The following is a 12,384-nucleotide window of genomic DNA, read 5'->3' on the forward strand; positions in this document are numbered from 1 at the left end:
TTGCATAATTTAAGTGATATATGTGTACACATATAAATCATTAGTCAAAACAGGGCTACATTTGATTTAATTAAAAGGTATAATATGTGGTAAACTGAAGAGCCCTTTGGGAGCCGAAAGAGCCGGCTCTTCTTGGTGAGCCGAGCCAAATGATCCGGCTCACCAAGAAGAGCCGGAATTCCCATCACTAGAACGAATGACTTCTTCTGCGAGGATTTATAAAAGCAGCTGGAATCCCTTAAGTTGCTATTGGATAAAACAAGTTAGGAAACGCCCCTATACGATCCGCCCCTATACGATCCGCCTCCTTGCTGCGGTCTGCAGCCAGACCCATCTCGCGAGAGCCGGCTCCCGTCGTTCACTATAGGAAACGCCCCTATAGAATCCGCCCCTATACGATCCGCCTCCTTGCTGCGGTCTGCAGCCAGACTCTATTGGCTAGAGAGCAGGTCCTTTCCTGGGAGAAAAAGGTTCCCATTTCTGATTGGATGGGCGAATTGCAAACCACGCCCCGTAAAACTCGGAAAAGTGTTGTGAAGCCGCCATTGTATTTGCTGGGATTAGCATGATTGGCATTAGCATTAGCCCCACGCACCAATGGAGAGAGACTAATTTATGGCAACACAAAAAAAAAAAAAGGAGCGGTGGAGTGATGAGGAGGTGTCGGCGTTCTGGAGATTTACTCGGAGGCCCTCAGTAGAAGCTGCTGGGACTCCCAGCTAAGAGCTAATTTAAATGTCTCCCTCTGGTTTCAATCCTATTTAAATTGACTATGCTGGGAATACCTCTCGATTTACTGTTAAATCGTGGTTTTACCATGAAGCGTGCTTTGCAAGTCCCTCAAAATGTGTCACATCCTACCGATCCATTCATATTGCCCTGGAGGTGCCAAGCCCATTATGAATTGTCCTTTAATTACAACAGGCTGATGCTCTTGTACAAAGGGTGGCACATCAGATTATTGTAACACCTGTCATGTTGCAGCAGTGAAACAAAGATGATGTGAAATTCAGCTGCAGTAAGAGAGGAGGATGCATGTAAGGCAATTCGAGAGAAAGCGAAATACTCCTATTATGATTTACAATTATGTAATTTTCCTTTTTAGGACATGAAGTGCGACTGTGGTACTCTACTATGAGCAGTAACCTTGTTATTTATGGATATTTTATCCCCTCACATTATTATAGTCTTACATTCGGGACCGGTTATGGGTGATATTTTTATTGTATCTAATCTTTTCTTATAACACCACGTACTTTTTACAGCAAATGAATTCTGCTCACAGCAGGCATTACGTTTAAATCACCTGTACTTTAAATGTGAGGTTGTTCTTTCCTCTCCTCACTCTCTGTAGCTCTCTAATATTCACCATCCATACAATGCAATGCAAGTCTGTTTCTTTGCAATATGTATGAGGCTCCTGCAGTCACGTCAGTCTGATTTGACAGGATTTGTCAGAGAAAACACAAGGATTACTTTTCCCCATCACATGTCCTGCGTCCTCCGTGCAATCAGACAATACACTAGGGGATGAATATGCACCAAAAAACACATGTTATCCTCTTCTTAGAGGCATATTGCGGATATGAACATTATAATAAAGGATGGGCTGTCTCTGGCTTTCTTCTGCATCTCTGTGAGGATTATCCCTTGTATTGTTTTGTTTTTCATTGTGGGAGGATATTTTATTTGTTCCCCCTTTCTCTTAATATCCCATTTCCAATCCAGAGTGCTTGACCTGAAGCAAAGTAATGATGCCTCAGACATGTGGGTGGTCAAGCTATTTGTGCTGCTGCTCATGATGGGCATTCAAGTTTGAGAGGGATAAGAAAAAAAGAAGGGTATAGACTATTCATTACAGACAGAACACAAAGGAGTAAACTCGCCGATAGGGGGGTTATGGATGTGATTTTTTAAAAGTGCAGCAATGACCCAACACCCCACCTCCACTTCCCTCCCCACCTTTGCAGTATCTTGTTGTGGTGGACCATGAGCTGCCAGCCCAGCCCGGAGTATCGCAAACACCTCCTCTAGATATGATGCCACCATCATGAGAAAGCATATCACTCTCATCTTCACCACAGGAAAAAGAAACCCTCAGCTTTAAATGCAGCCCAAATGACATCACATTGCTGCAGTGCTGCACTGTCCATGAAAGGTGTCAGTCGTTTTCCTCTCTTACCAAGAATTTGTCCACTGGCCACTTGGCTCTGCTGTGCTCCAGACATCATGGCGTGACAATATATGCATTTATATCTGGCTCTTATTACGCAGGTGGACGCCTGCATGAGGAGTAGAGAGGCATTTTCAAAGGCTGCCTGTTCTCCAAGACACAGCAAGATTCCCTGCCACATCCCGCCCGGAGAAATCGACCGCATCGCTTTGTTGAAAGAGCGGACAGTCATGTATGAAAACTAATTGCTCGCATGGGTACGCATAGAAGCCTATTAGAGAAGAAAGAGGGGGGGGGGGAAACAGGGTATTAGTGCATGGGTGGGATTCCTTCATTGCGCTTCAGACGGAGGAAGTTATGACAACAAATTGCTACAGTAATGGCAAACAGCTGCCAGTAAAGCAGGCGTGATAACTGCGCCGTATAGCTGTAATTACTAGAGATTTCGACCTTCGTCAATTTTTTTCACGGACTTCAATTTGACGCCAACCTTCAGCCGTCAGGGGCTTTTTTTCAGGAGCGCAGCACATCGCCTCCAAACGAGCCCTGGACTGCAGTTTTTCTGTCCTGACTCCATCTGTGCTGCAATTCATAATAAGAGGGAGATCTATAGGAATTGAATCGTATTCCTGCGTTACAAACCCGTACGCGGGGGACTTGATAGGACCACGTCCTGCCGCCTTAAGCCCTTTGAAAGGCAAGCCTCGGACTCTCCCGAGCTTTTGGATTTTTTGGGGGGGAGATTTCGGGTCTACAATTTATGCCTTTTACGCCTTAATCGGATCGTACTGGGATTTAAGGTGGGGTTTTTTCGCGACGCAGGTAACTGGAGAATACCCCTCTGTCTCTTGTTGGTGATACTTGAGCGGCACATTTGTCGCTCATCACGTCCGTTGGATTTTCCAGCACGAGCCATCAAGAGCCTAATGAGAAGGTTTTTACGCGTCGATATGGAATAAATGAACTCCCGTTACCACCCGAGACTCCGAGAGTGAATGTATCCAGAGAGACAAGTGTGTGGACGGCGGAAATCATGTGCAATAGGATCAACCCTTCGGCGTCTGCATTATTAGTGCCACTTTTGGTAAGTCACTTAGTAGACTTGGTGAGAAATGTGCAATGGCTTTGCACTACTGACACAAGCATGGATACATGTATGCCTCTGAAGAGCTGAACAGGCTCCACATTTGTGATGTGGTGCATCGATTGTGCAAACAACTATAGCCTAGAATAATAGGCCGATCTATCTATCCGATCTATCTATAGACTATCTATCTATCTATCTTCTTGCATAATGTGCAAATCTTTGCTCTATTTTAAGAGCAGCCATTCAAAACTAGTCTACTGGATAGTATGATATAGCTGAGATGTGTTCACGCTACTTGAGATAGTCAGTCCGACTTCTCACGTGTTGGAGCAGTTTCTGTGGAAGTGCATCTAGGGCAGGCCTACTGTCAGTTGGTAGATGGGTCCAAAACAGCACTGTCATTCTATATGTGTTTTGTGCTCCAAAGTGTGCAATTAAATATGGTTAAACAGTGACACATGACTTTAATTCCCAGAGAGTGGAGTGCATGTGGAAATGGACGGGCGTGTCTGCATCAGCACGACGCAGAGAAGAAGACTTTTCATAAATTAGCAGCAGCTCTGAAATCCTCCCCATCGGGCCGTTCCACTGAGTGCAGAGAGAGTGGACAGTTTTACTGTGGAGCCACAGAGCTTGCTGGAAGATCAAAACTCAGTAATGTCCCTTTTGAGTTGAGTTTAAATATATAAAAATAAATTATTGTTTTATTTGATGGTGTTGAGTGGAGTCCTCGACATGATGTGTTTCTGACAATCAGCCGTTAATAGATGATAAAGAGTTACAGAAACACTGATGCAGCATGATAATAATCTCATGGGCGCTATGAGTGAGTGCTGGCAATTATGTTTGTAAAGTACTTGGAATTTTTAGCCCCCCTCATCATATACCAGTTACTCAATAAGCTCAGCCTGCTTTGATTCAACTCAGCATTTCTAGGAAGTTTGTTATGCTCTGCCATTTCTAATTTTGGCACGCAGGCTGGAGAGGTCACTGAATGTTTATCACTCAGAGGACACGGGCAACAACAGATGGGAGAAATGAGGGTCCAGGAGGTAGCAAGGTTGTAAATCTATTAGATTGAGAAGGGGGTTAGGTGTCATTGTGCATATAGCTCTGCTTTATCCGCATAATACCTTCCCAAGACATCCCCTGGGGAAGATGTATACATTGGCCAGCCATGTTGCTACATCAGGGTTTGCAGTGTGTTACTGCAGCTTGCAGTGTTAATGGGAAACAGTGAGTAAGCTGCATCTGTATACAGCCCCCTTTACTCATATTGAGCCTAAGGACTATATGTGTGCTTCCTACACCTCTGCCTAGCTGTAAAATGAAGTCAGAGTAAGATTGAACCAATGCAATTTTTCACATGATCTTGGCATTGTTCAACATTCTTATAATCTCCTTTTGTGTCTAAGAGCGTTAAAAAACATCCTTTGTATGTCACACAGTATATGGCCTTTACAGTAAAAAACAAACAAAAGTACAAGCAGCTAGCTGAGGGGCTCAAGTGCTTCAGTAAATGCTGAATCCTGGGTTTTAGACCGACTGAGTGAATAGAGAAAATATAAATAACGTTTGGTTAAAGCTGTGCACCACACAGGTTTTAACATAAGGTACTTGAAAGACTTCTAAAAACAGAGGTTAATGAGGGTTCTTCTTAGGAGGGTTGAAACCCTTGAGCCTTGGATTTGCAATTTGAATTAGCAGTGCATGCAGCTCTTATGTATTTAGATGTCGTTTTTTGCTCTGTGTGTGTGTTGCTGTAATGATCACGTCTTTGGCTTGTCAATGTGTTGCGGGGTGTTACAGCAGAAGCTCAGAACACTTGCTGTCATGTGTAAGCCTAATGAAATCAGGCAGGGTGGTCATTATCATTATCATGCATTATTGCCAACGCTTCCATGTTTAGCAATGCAATCGCAGGCGGCAAACTGTCTGCCGGACAAATTCATACCTCTGCAGGTAATGCATACAAAGAAAGTGACAATGCCATGTGTGCAAGGGTTTCTGCTTTCGAGGTTGCTTATGCGGACCATGGGGTGAGATTAATGTGGTCTCTCTGCCTTGCCATTATGTTGCACTGTGTTACAGCAGCTGCTCATGGTGCCGGTGTCATGTGTTGAAATTGGGACCAGTAAAGGGTTATCAGCCACTGCGGGAATGAGAGAATAGCAGCGCACACAAGCTATTGATCTGCATCTGAAGTATAACATACATAATAAAACTGTTTTTGTTCTCTGCATAAAGCATAGTCTTTTGCAGTGAGTCATGCTTGCAGACCAAACATCTGTAAAATGTATACATTTGCTGTCAAGATCATTTTTTCACAAGCCGCTCCAAGCTATACAGACATACAGTATTGTAGTAGTCATGTATGCTGGTTTAAAGATGCAAAGTCTGATCACAGCATTAAGGTAAATTAGTTTGTTGAAACTGAGAAGGGTCGATGGTCTTGTTATGTGATTGATTTTTATTTCCAGTGGTTTAAATCTCAGTCTGCCTTTGCATCTATGCACTTTCTATTAATAACCAACAAAGCTTATCATGACACAAACAGCGACAGACTTAAAAGAAGTGATTTATGTGAATAAAAAACGATCCTCTCGTTAATGTGTGACTTCTGGACTCTGCATGCATTACGAAAACAGTAAAGAAAAGAGAAAATAAGTACCAATTAAGTTGTTATCAGACCACAGAAGAGCTGTTTCTCCCAAGGCAAGGCAAGTTATTTAGTGCTCAAGAAGCAATACAAAAAGTTGAAGAAATGGTGTAATTACAACTAGCCAAAAAGATCAAAGGAGTAGCCACCAAAGCTCTGAAGCAATTAAACTAGAGCTAGACTTATTATAATTTTGTAAGGTTAGTAAGTGACTCTGAAGGATAAAAACTGTGGTGAACCCTTAAGGCTTAAGCTGTGAACACTGGAGGAAACACAGGTAAATAACAACCATGGCTCTAGAGGCATAAAACACTTTTCAACGTTGCTGCATCAGGAATTTAAATAAGAGCAAACAGTAAGAGGACTAAAGTAATACACCAAGAGGTTGCTGCAGTGATATTTTTCAAGTTGTTAACAAAGCTATTGTTCACTTATTTTATATATTTGATACAATTTGTATTGATTACCCTGCTCAGAGTTATTATGTCATCAGGACACTTTTGTTTTTCATTTCAGCACCATGACATTTCATTGCAAGTGTCCTGGGTTTGAATAATATAATTAGAATATTTGTTTCTTCAAGGTTGAGGGAAATAAACTGGGCTATGTATACAAACTCTTTTTTGCCAGTTTGAAGGTGACTGTGAGCCTTGTGTAAGACTAATGACCTCTACAGATTTTACCTTGCCTCTCTCCAACTGCATGTTGGGATGTGCTGCGATATTATTTTCTACATTGGGCCAAGAGAGAACCACTCTTACAAATAGGTTGCAGTCAATCAACTATGCTGCCAAACATAAATGAGTTTGCAAATGTTTAGTCATTAATTGACACAAAATGTGAAGCAAACTAAATGAAACAAACTGTCAACTGCATGAAATACAAAGCAGCTGAAAACTCTCCTAAACCTTCCAGAAATATCATCGTGGCTGAACGATAGACTTAGATAGACTTCATGATTTTTGCCTCATCATGGCTTTTTTTTCTTTTGAACATTGGTATTCTGACTTGGTAACCTTTGGAAATAATGATTGCTGCTTGACGCCTTTTATCCTAGAAGCTTTTAGCCTCTCACATCTGAGCAGTACATCTGAATAAGGGAAGCTGTCACTTATTGTCAAAGAGCATGAACGTGTGTGGAGCATTCCTGTTAACCATGGCTAAGTTGGTTTTGTTGTTTTCTTTGACAAAGACTAATAAAACAGGTGCGCACAGTGAGCGCTGGTGCTTAAAGGCTGACCTGCTCGGGGCAACATGATGAGTGTCGCATGTAAAATGTAGCAAGAGAGTATGACCAGAATGTACAACGAGTGACCGCAGTGAGGGAAGAAAGCAGTGGAGAGTCACTCTCAGGGACGTGCTGTCTGAAGTGAAGGATACAGACCCACATAAAGATCTATATGGAGTTTAGAGTGCTAATTCCTCCAGGAATGCTGTGCAGGATGTGGTATGATATTGAACACTCCACTGAGCCCAGCGGTAAGCAGCCGTCTTAATCCAAACATCCCATATTTAACCTTACAAGAGACACTGGGGTCCTGACTCCTGACACAAATATTCAATTGTAAACAACATGTCATCTACTGTAGAGCATATGGCATTTTAAAGTGCAGAGGAGCATCACATTATATTCTCATGAGATCCGCTGCATGGTACCAGACAGTCCCCCTGAAATAAAAAAAGTATTAGTGGCATCTGACTGGAGAACCACTGTTGTGCAGTGATCCTACGGTGGCGGCCTTTAACTGTTATCCTGACACTGTGTCAGAACCTTTATGTGGCCATTTAGATAAAGTGATATGATATCGTTATGTAAACAAGAAACAATGGCTGAGTAGCATAATAGCAAACTCGCTGTGACGTCTTCAACTGCTGCTTCTAGTCTTCCTCTGTTTACCTGAAGGTGACACTGATTTAGATCATGCTGCATGGTCACATTGATCAATATCTTCTGCCAGAACAGCATTACCCTTTAGCTCTCTTGAGAAAGCCAATTAAGAGAGCTCCATGCTCTCATAGAACTTGAAATGCACACAAACACTATCTTTCCCCCAGTCAGATTAAATAATGCATAAGAACAATATATTATTGTAATGAGATATTTTTGTCCTTAAATATTGATTTGTTTGTCAGAAAGTGGTGCAGCATGCTCTTCGTCAGACTGCAGCGGCCTCATTGGAGATGTCTTACTCTGCTGCCTATTAAAGGCTGGAAGACTGAGGATGCATGATCTATTCCAGTGAAGTGAACGTTCAAAAGAGCCTCCCTCAACCTTCCCTTTCTGTTTCCTCAGTTTGGTTGAATGTCTGACTTTAGTTGAGAGACACATGTATAATAGAGCTCCAGTGCAAAAACAAAAAGTCTATGAATAATATGTTGTTGCTGACCATATTTGTTATGGGTTTGTGTTTTGAAAGTCTGCTGTTTCAGAAGAAATGAACTGGATGCTTTTCAGTTAAGGCTGTTTGATGTCGTGCAACCACAATACAGTATATTTTATTGTTTTTGTGGAATATAATACAAGTTGTTTTTAACTGTGCTTTCATGATTCCACAGTCATAATGTTTTAATACGTAATCAAAGAGCATGTTTTATTCTAAGAGATTCACAATCAGGCATCTTGATTTCTTGCTGTTGCGACTGACAAACAATGGTGTAAATATTCAGTTAGCCTTAATTAAATCCCCCCCAACCACCCCCTTACTCTACATGTCTGGGAGGAGAATTTCCTTGGTGCCTTGGTACAAAGGACCACTGCTGCAGTGATAATGGTCTAACTAGGCTGGACCATCACAAATCAAGGAAACTTCAGCAGCAGGATGTCCACACGTTTGGCCTGAATACATGAAATAAGTTCTCCTTTGGCTCATGCTTTGGTGAATGTTTTGTTTGATATTTATCTTTTAAGCACCCAAGATTAACAAATTGATAATTTACCGCCTTTGGCTTTTTGAAAACAATAACAACCTAGTTTATCTCAAGGTGAGGTGCACTATGTCAGTGCAAAGCCGCAGATTATTGCTGTGTGCTTTATAACTCTGAAATACTGTGCACATTCTCCTCAGAGTAGATTTAAGGCACAGCTTACAACAGTTTCCGAAGAAATGTTGCGCAAATAATTATCGATCAATGTTTCCTGAAAGTTGTAGAATATCTTTATCTCCGCCATTGCAGAGAAAATGCGTTTGTTATAAACAATGTTTTATTCCGTCCCCTTCAATGTTAATGTGAAATTTAGAAACAATGCTAATTTAAATGACATCCAACAGAATTAATTTTTTGTGCAGTGTGGTGTATTTATGTGGCTGTAGTAAGCAGTATAACTCATCGATCAGCACGTTATTACACATACGTGGGCAGAAGGACACTTAAGCACGGTGGATTTCTTGCTGACACCGAGCTTGAAACAGGGCTCAGAAAAATCTATCCCTTGGATGTTTCTCCCCTTGTTTCCAAATAGTTCTCTTAGGTTTAGCAATTAATTACAAGGGCTGTTGCTGATGTTGTTTCAGGCAGTGAGTTAATTTCAGTAATACTTTATTTTGGTGATATTTATGGGCTTGTTTCTGGGGATTGATTTTTGTACCCTGGAATGCTTCCAGTGACTCCCCTGTGTCCACAGCCTGACTTACTGGTTAGTAGACCATATAAATCCTGCTGAGCATGAAATGTTCATGTGTGAATGACTGCGACACGCACTTTTCAGGTGGAGTCACCATCCGTTCTCAGTGTGAAGTCCATCTATGTATTCAACCTTCTAAATATATATCCATCAAAGTCAACCGCAATAAATATAGGGCCCATTACTCACCGAAACCCATGGTATTTCCTAATCCCATACTCAATACTTACACATACAGTACAAACTATAGTACTTCTTATCATGGGAGAAATCTAATTGCGATTCTTCTGACAAATATTGCGATTCGAATTGCGATATTTATTTTTAAGCGACCCAACGGAAGTTTATTGTAAAGTGCGGCCATATCTCCGGCTAGGAAGGTCGTATCAACGTACTCCCGTCTCTAGCACCCCCGCAGCCCGAGCTACGAGTGAAAGAACTAAACTTACATGAAACTTCCGTTGGGTTGCTTTAAAGTCAAGCTTCAGCTTAAGATTCACCCTGTAATAGAAACATGTGATGGAGCATTACTAACCTGACTCAGATGCTTTGTTTCACCAAACCATCTAAAGCTCCATTGGAAGCCATTTGGAAAGGGCAGGCACTTTCAAAAGCACTTGGCAGGTGATTGGATCAATCTGTCTATCACCTTCTATCATGGGCCACTTCTGATTGATTAACAATGGATGGTACATGTGGAGCACAGTACGTCTGATTGGTGTGGATGACTGACACACAAGAAAAAAAGAAAAACAAATTGTAAAAAAAAAATGTTAAAAAAAATCGCAGGCTTTGCGATTTGATAATCGCATCATTTAAAATCGCGATTTCGATCTAAAATCGATTAATCGTTCAGCCCTAATTGCACTTGGCATACAAGAAATAAACATTGGGAAATGATTCATGACTCACAGTATTGGACATTAATCATTGCCAAAGCTTTAAAATTTGAAAAGAGATGGCAACAAATATTTCAGTGTAATTTAGTGCAGCTTTGAGTAGTAGATCCTCATTTCCCTTTATGCTTCATTGCTGACTGAAAACGGTCCGACTTTGCTGGCAGCGTGGGGTTCCTGCTTGGTGACGGGCCCACCTTTGGTAGAAGGTGAGCCGCTACCAGCGGTTCCATGGGCGGCATGCAGAGCAGGCCGAGCTTCTCCATTCCGTCACAGTCTAGGGAGGAGGCACCCTGGATTGGGACCTTGTTGCTGAAGGGCCGGTCTCTCTACGAGACCGACACCTCATCCAACATCTCCGGGAAGACTGGAAGGAGTTGTCTCTTTTTCCCCGCTGCTTGGGGAAGATGTTTTCCCTCGTAGCGGGACCTGGAGGTCTCCTTGGCCCTTTCGGGCCACGGGACGTTGAGTCTGGCCGCAGCGTGTTTACACACGGCCTGCAGGTCCATGCTCAGACCGGGCGAAGCTGGTGTGCTATCGCCCGGGAGAACAGCACTTGCCTCAGGCTTTGCAGCCTGAGCCGGTGACATGAAGGTGTCCTCTTCCTGTTCATCCGATTCGGACAGGAGGAACGCCAGGGCGTCCTCCTCTTCGTCCTCCTCGTAGTCAGGCCCGAGGACATCCTCCGCGGGTGAGACCATGGTGAGGTCTAACCGGGAGCCCCAGCTTGGTGGAGCGTGGGAAACCGTTCCCGCGTGTCTTTCCGTCACCGGGTCCCGGCCTGCCAGGGCGCGGGATTCTGGTTCTACTGTATAGCCATAGCAGATAGTGAGCCCCAGACCGACACGGAGAGGGGTTCGCTCTCTGTGGCGAGCTAACCGTCGGCGGAGGCTCTTAACAGTGAAGCGGACGCAATGTCCGCATGAGCCGGGGTTGTCGATAGCGCCTCGGGCGTGTTCCAGCCTGAGGCAGGACGAACAGACCTGGTGTGTGTCTGTGCCCAATATCTTCAACCCGCAGCCGCAGAGTCGAGCCACCGAGTCCCTGACTCCTCTGGTGTGAGGGAGAGGGGTGGGATGGGAGAAAAGATAAAACCACCTTGTCCTTAATCTGGAGAAAAGGACAGTGTGGGTCTTTTATTCCCGGAGAATACTGACTGGTGTGGCAGTATGCTCCTTTTTTAATCCTTTTCCCCTCTGTGGAGAGGAGAAAAGAAAAAACTTCCTCGCTACCGTGGTGTCGGTAGAGAGGGAGCGAGCTAGCAACAGGTGTGCTGCTAGCTTAAGAAAATCGGACCTACCTTACTTTCCGGGGAAGAGAAGGGCGAGGTCGATTTTAATACTAACTGGCGTTAGTACTACCGTCTTCCTGCGAAGCAGAAGGAGTAGCCGGCGAGCGCCCGTCGACCGAAATGGGTATTTGGGTTCAGTCTGTGGACAGTGAAGCTAGCCCGGCTACTGTAGAGATGTGCTCTGAAGCGAGAAGAGGTGTTTGAATGACGCATGCGTTGTGGCGCAGGCTACTTATAGGGGGTGAATTCCCTGACGCTGACGTCAAGATCACCAGCCAATCAGGATTGGCGTAATGAGATTGATGCTTCTGTTTGCTCCGCGATGAGGCGCATCCCATAGTGAGACATCGAACGGAGTGTTATGAATGAGAACTACTTATCGTGTAAATTGGAATGATCCAGATCCAGGCTCCCGGGTGTATCTGTGCTTTCTTCCTGTATGTTCCTGCCTGTGTACATGACATAAGCTGCTCATAACCAATTTTCCCCTTGAGGGATTAATAAAGTTGTTGATTGATTGATAACATATCTTTACATGCTTAAAAATGTAGCATATAGTATCATTTGGTAATTCTTTCAAATCCCTTGTATTATGGCAACTTTGTTGGTAGTAATTCATAGTTGTTATTGTGCCTAATTATGCTGCCAAATGTGTG

The 12,384-nt window shown here is 43.3% G+C and overlaps 1 protein-coding gene across 1 annotated transcript in view; it reads left to right on the top strand.

Moving 5' to 3' along the window:
- Positions 1-2,059: 2,059 nt before the first annotated feature.
- Positions 2,060-12,384, top strand: part of lrfn1 (leucine rich repeat and fibronectin type III domain containing 1) — a 150,981-nt gene continuing 140,656 nt past the window's right edge. The window contains exon 1 of the mRNA XM_034096751.1: positions 2,060-3,257. The gene's annotated coding sequence lies outside the window, so the exon portion shown is untranslated. The remainder of the gene's footprint in view (positions 3,258-12,384) is intronic.

Source organism: Pseudochaenichthys georgianus, chromosome 13 (genome assembly GCF_902827115.2).
Source record: "Pseudochaenichthys georgianus chromosome 13, fPseGeo1.2, whole genome shotgun sequence".
Lineage (NCBI taxonomy): Eukaryota > Metazoa > Chordata > Actinopteri > Perciformes > Channichthyidae > Pseudochaenichthys > Pseudochaenichthys georgianus.